Source organism: Nycticebus coucang, chromosome 2 (genome assembly GCF_027406575.1).
Source record: "Nycticebus coucang isolate mNycCou1 chromosome 2, mNycCou1.pri, whole genome shotgun sequence".
In the NCBI taxonomy this organism is placed as follows: Eukaryota; Metazoa; Chordata; class Mammalia; order Primates; family Lorisidae; genus Nycticebus; species Nycticebus coucang.
This window is the reverse complement of record NC_069781.1, coordinates 57,105,675-57,114,601: the sequence shown is the minus strand read 5'-3', so window position 1 is coordinate 57,114,601 and position 8,927 is coordinate 57,105,675. Positions and strand designations below refer to the sequence as shown.

Genomic DNA, 8,927 nt, shown 5'->3' with positions numbered 1-8,927 from the left:
TAAGGAATGAGCCCTGTGATAATGATAACATGGTGAACAAGATATAGGCTTTTCTTCAAGAGGTTACTTGCCAAACAGGCCTAATAATTCTTTTCTCAAGAGGACAAATCCAGAGGCTGATGTGCAAAAAAGAGGATAAAAAAAGAGCCCAGGTCAGATATAAAATTTTCTTCTTACCAAGAAGAAAAACACTATTTATATAGGTTTGACTTTAAACTAAAAACTTTTCTTCTTTGAAAGTTCTGAATCTATTTATGTTGGAATCTGAAGTTTCTTGTGGAAAATTAAATTTTATTTGAGAAAATTTAATTGAGTTATTTAATTTTTTTTTTTTTTTGTAGAGGCTGTCTCACTTTATCGCCCTCGGTAGAGTGCTGTGGCGTCACACAGCTCACAGCAACCTCCAACTCCTGGGCTTAGGCGATTCTCTTGCCTCAGCCTCCCGAGTAGCTGAGACTACAGGCGCCTGCCACAACACCCGGCTATTTTTTTGTTGCAGTTTTGGCCGGGGCTGGGCTTGAACCCACCACCCTCGGTATATGGGGCCGGTTTTGTCACCCTCCGTAGAGTGTTGTGGCATCATATCTCACAGCAACCTCAAATTCTTGGGCTCAAACTATTCTCTTGCCTTGGCCCCCCAAGTAGCTGGGACTATAGGCGCCTGCCACAATGCCCGGCTATTATTAGAGACGAGGTCTTGCTCTGGCTCAGGCTGGTTTTCAACCTGTGAGCTCAGGCAATCTACCTGCCTCGGCCTCCCAGAGTGCTAGGATTACAGGCTTGAGCCCCTGTGCCCAGTAATTTAAATTATTGTTGTTGATGTCCTCTAATCTACTTAGAGAAAACATGAAAGGAAGCAAAAAAAAAAAAGTATATAGGAGCATTTAGAAAATGAAAAGTCTTATGTTCGCCATTTAAGAGGCATGCACAGAAAGGTCTTCAGAGTAACTGGGGCCAAGACACACACCTAGACACATCTCATTTAGGCTGCCAACTTTCTGAAGATCCCAGGTGCCCACCCTTTGATGATACTAATGGTGGGCTGCCTTAGGACCATGTGCCATGCCTCAGAGCCATGGTCGTCTTAGCAGGAAGACCTTGGTGCTTCTAGGCCAAATGAAGAGAATCTCCCCTTTTTTATCTCTGAAGGACAAGCAACTCCAGATTCACCCCTGATATGGTGGGTGGCAGCCAGTTGCAGAAAGCCCAGGTGGTGTCTGCAGATTAACAACTTCCTCCACACAGAGGCTTCTCTGCTACCTGGAACACGACCCTCCTGGTCAAACTGCACCCAGGACTTCACTAGCAGCTAGTACACCTAGAGATCTACCTTATGCAGAAAAAGAGGTCTGAAGAGTCTCTTGTGGGAAGCAAAGTCCTTAATCTGGACGCGAATAGGTACTTTAAGAAAACATATCTCTATCTGAAATACAAAAAATACAATGACTATGCTGGCAAATTGTCAGAGTAGAAGTCATGAGATAATTCTCCTCATCATCAAATTTGCAAGAAAGATTAAGAAGGAAAGGGATCTGGGAATTACGCTCTTTAATACATTGAGTTATATTTCCATGGGCTCAATCATTTTAAAGACCCTTAGCTATGCTTTAGTCATAGAATGAATGCAATGAGTTAAATTATTCAAAGTTGTTAAAATGATTGTCTCTAGGAGCATTCCTCTTTAAGAGATAGCTATGCTGATGTTAAGTGTCTATTCACATACTTGGGAGGGCTTCTGGTTTCCATTTTAACACATCACCAGCTTAAAGGTCATCAGAATGAATGCAATGAGTTAAATTATTCAAAGTTGTTAAAATGATTGTCTCTAGGAGCATTCCTCCTTAAGAGATAGCTATGCTGATGTTAAGTGTCTATTCACATACTTGGGAGGGCTTCTGGTTTCCATTTTAACACATCACCAGCTTAAAGGTCATCAGAATGAATGTAATGAGTTAAATTATTTAAAGTTGTTAAAATGATTGTCTCTAGGAGCATTCCTCCTTAAGAGATAGCTATGCTGATGTTAAGTGTCTATTCACATACTTGGGAGGGCTTCTGGTTTCTATTTTAACATATCGCCAGCATAAAGGTCATCACTGCTAGCTATTCTCATGCAACAATAAACACAAAAATGCTGAACAAACTGAAAAAATACAAGTAGTGTGTCCCTGGTATAATTTGTTTGTTTCTTGTCCAATAAGGTAACATCTGATTTTTAACTGGAAAGTAGACAATATATTTTACTTAGTTACAGGTATGTTTAGGTGCATTGCTTTCCATCTTGCTATTATTTTGTTTCTGTGGTTCTTGTCCATTTATTTCTTAATTTCCTCCCTTCTACTGGCCCAAATGACAATTTTTTAATGATTCCATTTTATCTCTATTATTGGTTTATTCGCTTTTTTGTTCTAATTTGAGTTTTTCCTTATAAAATGTCTACTGTACATTATTTCAGAGTATCAAATTCTACCTTGAAGTTATATGATGTAGATTTCCATTACATGTAAGAATCTTAAGCAAGTGTGTTTCAGTTGTTACCAACCCTTCCTTTGTGCTATTGGACAATAGTATCAGTACATGAGTTTTAAACTGCTGAATACATTGTTATTATTTTTGTAGTAAAACATCCCAATTCTCTTTATTGTTTTCTGGAGTTTTTAGTGTATGTATGATATTATTTTCCCCTCTACTTAAAGAATGTCTGTTAGCAATTCTTGTAGCATAGGTCTGGTCATAATGAATTCTCTCAGCTCCTGTTAACCTGACAGAATCTTTATTTTACTAGTATTTTTGAAGGATATATTTTCTTTTATTTCTTTCTTTCTTTTTTTTTTTTTTTAAGACAGTCTCACTCCATTGCCGTCAGTAGAGTGTTGTGGCATCACAGCTCATAGCAAAATCCATCTCCTGGGCTTAGGTGATTCTCTTGCCTCAGCCTCCCGAGTAGCTGGGACTACAGGTGCCCGCCACAATGCCCGGCTATTTTTTGTTGTAGTTTGGCTGGGGCCAGGTTCGAACCCAACACCCTCAGTATATGGGGCTGGCACCCTACCCACTGAGCCACAGGCACCACCTGATATATTTTCTTAATATAAAATTCCAGATTAACAGGTTTGGAGGGTTTTTTCCCTTTAGCTTTTAAAGGTACAATTAAATTAAAATCTAGTTTGAATTATTTTGAATAAGATGCCTGAAACATTCTTATCTCTCTTTGTATGATATATAACACATATTTTATCTTATATAAATATATACTTATCATATATTACATAAACCTACTTACAGATCTCTGCCTATCTATATATTTGCCTTCCAGCCCAACCAAGGGCATTTATTTTTTTTTATATTATATTTTCAAAGTATACAACATGTTTTGATACACTTATGTATAGTGCAATTTTTACTATATTTATGCTTGATTTATAACTGCTTTAACTTTTTAAATAACATTCTCACAATTTTATAATGTTATATTTTCAGTGACTTTTTATTGATTTGTGTTTATGCTGCTTGTGATCCACTGAGCTTCTTACAGCAATATGTTTATTGTTTTCATTTAATTCAGAAAATTACCTGCCATTATTTTTTCCTAATATTTTGGTTGACTCCTCTCTCTCGTGTCTTCTGGCCTTCCAAGAACATGAGACTCTCATCTCATTCTATGCTTCATTTTGGACAGACTCTGCTGTTGTGCTTTCAAAGCTACTGATCTTTCCATCTCTAAATTTCCATTTCAGGTATTGCATTTTCTACCTCTAAAAGTTCATATTAGTTTTTGTTTATGTCTTTTACTTCTTCTCCTCACTGTACCTTTAGGGAAAAAGTCAAATTAGTTGTTGACCTCAAAATTTTTTTCTTTATCCCAAGGTAAGAGCTCTGAGCTGTGTGCTCAGTGTCTGTAACTGGCACTCTGTCTATTTATTTTTGCTGGTTTTCTAGTTGTTTAGGACACATTCAAGCCTTGTAGTACATCACGACTAAAAACATGTACTGTACTAATTGACTTGCAAACTCTATTCTTATTTAATTCTGTGTGCTATCAGAATTTTATGTTAATCTATAATATGAGTTGAGAGTTTACATTGATTTTTGCCCAGCTTGCCAAGTAATCATCTTAGAACCATTTTATTGAAAATTGCTTCTGCTGGCGGCACCTGTGGCTCAGTGAGTAGGGCGCCGGCCCCATATGCCGAGGGTGGCGTGTTCAAACCCAGCCCTGACCAAACTGCAACAAAAGAAATAGCCGGGCGTTGTGGTGGGCGCCTGTAGTCCCAGCTACTCGGGAGGCTGAGGCAAGAGAATCTCTTAAGCCCAGGAGCTGGAGGTTGCTGTGAGCTGTGTGATGCCACGGCACTCTACCAGGGGCCATAAAGTGAGACTCTGTCTCTACAAAAAAAAAAAAAAAAAGAAAATTGCTTCTGCTATCCTAATGAGATTAATCCTTTATCATAAAACCTATTACACTGTAATACAATAATTTTAAGAATTAGGTGCTTTAATAATCTGGTTACCTAATTTTCCTCTTTGTCATATTGTTTTTACTGTTATTACAAATACACCTCCCTTTCTAGTAAAGAACATGTACCAAGCATTCTTGTTATTAATACTTCCTTTCTTCCTGACTAAATAAAGATTAGTCTTGCATGTAGGACAATGATTTCACAAAAATCATAAACTTTAACAGATTTACAAATAGTAAATTTGCAATGAATATGATAGTCTGGGACCCTTCCTTCATAAGATAGAAAACGGAAACTGGATCAGAAAATTTTTTGTCCCCATTATCTAAACCACAAAATAGACGAAAACCAGTAAAAGAAAAAATATGCTGTATTATGAAATTATCTACCCATAAATTCAGAGAGCAAGAAAGTGGATAATTTGGGGGTTAATTTTTACCAGAATTTTAAAATATGAAACTTAATTACTCATAACATGTCACATAGAATTCTGCATCGAATCTAGACTCTTCTGGGACACAACTATCATCTTAGGTAATCCACTAAACCTCCCTAAGCTTCATCTTCCTCAAATGTAAAATAAGGTGGCAATATGTTTAGAGTTGTTGAAAGTATAAAATGAACAAAACCATTTAAAACACTTAGGAGAGTATTTTCCACTGAGTCAGAGCTTAACAGATTGTGACCTTTTTCTTATTTATCCACATAGATCTATGTGCTAATCGTGAACTACTCCTCTTTCTGTAACTGCAAAATGCTGACAGTCTTTGAAAGAGAATTGGGAAAAGTCTCGCTATTAGATACATTTGACATTGAAGATGAATCTGATTATTAGGCAATCAGAATTGATGGTTTATAAATATGTGGTACAGGGATTAGTTTCCTATACTGAAGTTGAAAGTGTGTATGTATATGTTTGAATAAGACACTTTATATCCTATATAATACAAAATAGTATCTATTACATCATAGTATATGATATCACATAAATAGGCGTGTGTGTGTGTATATGTATTGCTGATTCTGATGCCAGGCACGCTTCTGCTTTTCTTCTTCCTGGGGACTAGTCTCTTAAAATTAAGCTAATTACATAGTGCACAACAGTATGTATCTTTATCTATCTATACTTCTATATTTGCAGCATCCTTTGCTGATTCGGATGCCTCCCACACCCTCCTTCCTCCCTGCTTACTGGACCCCATTCCTTCACTCCCATATCACAGTAGTTTCCTTGCTCCTGTGCGCTCCTCCTTCACTCCTCACTAACCTGCACCTCCCATCCATGCCGCTGCTTCCTCTTTCACTCTGGTTTCTGGCTGTTGATGTTCCCTAAAGGGTACGCAACTACCAATTGAAAGCAAAAGTTGAGTGAAAGTTTTTGGTTTTTCAAAAGATCCCATATGAAAAGAGTTTTTTCTTTTCACCTAGTGAATATTTTTGGAAATGAGAGATTTTCCCTGTTCCAATAACAATAGCTGTAGCAGAGAGGAAATCAAAAGCAGGATCTGTGTTACTCTGGGAGCTATTAAAATAATGGGTTTATAGAGGATGAGAACCTCCTGCTGGCCAAGACAGACAAAAACAGCAGCCAAGTATGGAACCAGGCTTTTTTTGTTCTATTCAGAGGTTAGTTTCCTTGCAGATTTTTCTGCACAGGTAAAAGAGGCTCTTTCTGGGAGAAAATTGAGCCCAATTTTGGATGAAACATGTTTTCTTCGATTTTGAATCTTAGAGAAGAAAAATACTCCTCTAAGGTAGAACATGTCCTGTTTGGACTTCGGGCAGTTTACATGGAAAGGGAAAGAATCAGATTGCGTCCCTTGTCCCTACCCTTCTTAACCCTCCAGGGCCTCCTGACCCATCAGTTCTCTGTGTTCTGTTCCAAACCAGGAGGCAAGAGAGCCTGCCCATCTAGATGTGGGATTGCAAGGGAAAGCTGGAAAAAAAATGTCCTGCTCGATGGTACATTAATTCTTCCTTAAAACTAAGTTGCTAGCATTACAAATTCACTCATTAGATTATGTCACTTGACTGTAAAATGAAGAGACAATTCTCATTGTTACTTGGAATACTGACCAGACTTGCACCTTGACTCAGTAATAAGAGACAGCAAGGACACTGAAAAGGGGATTTCAGGAAATATAACGATTGCAAACCTACACCTGCACAGGTATCTCTTTGGGTAAATTTGGGAAATATCGTGCAACATTCTAAGTGGGTGTGAATTACTCAGCTAGCAGGAAGGAGCTTCACATCCAAAGATATTTCTTGAAACGTTGCTCAGGTTATAGGCCCAATATTTAGATTGTCTCTTTCCAGATGGAGAGAGGGAAGGTATTGGGAAACTGAAAGTTATATTGTATATGTATTTTATTTTTCATATTTTCTAATGGTGTTTTTAACAATTTCAATAGATTTAGGAGGTATGTACATTGTTTTTAAAATATTTTTATCCTTGGTTTTCTTTTTTCCTCCACAGCTTGTGAGGGGCCTAGGTTAGGAGGAGCAGGAAAAAAAATTAACAAATTTTAATTTACTTGGAGTGTTTACTCCCAGTCCCACTGTCTTGCGTGATGGCTTAAAACCTCTCAAATATTATGGATCCTTCCATTTTTTTAAGTTATTTGTCTATGTTGCTTATTTCTTCAATGCAATTTTATTACTGTTGTCATTTTATGTTCAGTGAACAAAACAAAAGCTGCATTTGGTTCTGTATTTTCACCTTACCCTGAAAATTCTCTATAACCATATCCTGCCCTGCCTTATCAGACTGAGACAGAGAGAGGAACAAATAACCTGAATAGAATTACACTGAGTGGGTGAACCATTGGAGGTCGTTATTTTGTCTAATATAAGCTGATTCTTAGTGATCATGTCATCACTGCATCCCATGTGCCTACCTCAGAAACTAAGCATACCAAGTGTTCCACAGTTTAAGGAAAAAGTGCTGATTAATAAAGACCGTATCTGGCAAAGTAAAAATTATTTCACTACTGAAGGTAAAATGACGCCTTATTGGATAATTCCCCTTTCTAGCTAGACAAAATAAATGTTTGTTGTCAGCATCTGAGGGCTGTTGAAACTTTTGATACCTGGGGACACGTGTGAGGTGACGAGGTCACCACTGAGAACAAGAGTCCTTCATACAAACACTCGGGACAAGGGAACAGACCTTGAAAGAGATTTTATTTTGGTAACAAAGAAACAAGCCTCTGTCTAGGAAAGATTTCAAAATTCATCAGGATGAGGTGACTCTGCCTTTAGCAAATAAGCCTAGAAGAATTTGGGTTGAGGACCCTGACACTGCAGAGGAAAGAGTGTTACTGGATGTGATAACTACTTTGTGAGTGGGGTAGTACTAGAGGATTATTGATAAAATTATCTTGGAATTATAATCTTCACACCCATATGAACCTAAAAAGAACAAGGATTCCTGCTAGGAGTTTTGGCACAACCTAAAGAGAACTTAGACCTCCAGTCTAAGTAAAATGGGGAAAAAGAAAAGGCTATGTCTATATGAATGCTGACCTTTTTGTGCCAGTGAAGCATAATCACATGGACCTGCATGAATATATTATATAAGAATGTATTTTATTTTTTATTTATGTTTTATTTTTTAATTATATTGAAAGAGATTTCATTTTATCTTATTTTATTATTTTATTTTGAAACAGTTTGAAGTGATGGCATCTTCTTAGCCCATGTGAAGACTACATGAACAAAAATAAAAAGTGGAAGTAAAAGTGTAGAGAAATGATCAGAAAATAAAAATTGTTTCACTATTTAAAAGCCATGCATAGAAACAATGTCTTCAGAGAACCAAGGGTCCCAGGTTCACCCAGACCCCAGCTCAGCCAGGCCAGCTTGCAGCCTCACTTCCCAATGGCTCTCCTGCTCCCCCTACTGACGGCCCTGGTGATGTGCAGCTGGGGCCCTGTTGCATCTCTGGACTGTGACCTGCCTCAGAGCCATGGTTGGCTTAGCAGGAAGACCTTGGTGGCTCTGGGCCAAATGAGAAAAATCTCCCTTTTCCTGTGTTTAAAGGACAAAGTGACTTCGGATTCCCCTGGGAGATGGTGGATGGCAGCCAGCTGCAGAAGGACCAGGCCCTGTCTGTCTTCCATGAGATGTTCCAGCAGATCCTCAACCTCCTCCACACAGAGGCTCCTCTGCTGCCTGGAACATGACCACTCTGGACAAAGTGTGCCCTGGACTTCACAAGGAGCTGGAACCCATGAACACCTGCTTGGTGCAGGCCCTGGGAGAGAAAGACTCTGCCAGGGTGACTAGGGCTCCACACTGGCCTTGAAGAGGTTCTTCCAGGGAATCCTTCTCTACCTGCAAGAGAAGAAATACAGTGACTGTGCCTGGGAAACTGTCAGAGTGGATGTCACGAGATCCTTCTCCACATCAACAAACTTGCAAGAAAGACTGAGAAGCAAGGATGGAGGCCTGGGGTCATCTTGA

The 8,927-nt window shown here is 38.5% G+C and overlaps 1 pseudogene; it reads left to right on the top strand.

The window, feature by feature from the left end:
- Positions 1–8,342: 8,342 nt before the first annotated feature.
- Positions 8,343–8,927, top strand: LOC128561787 (interferon omega-1-like; annotated as a pseudogene).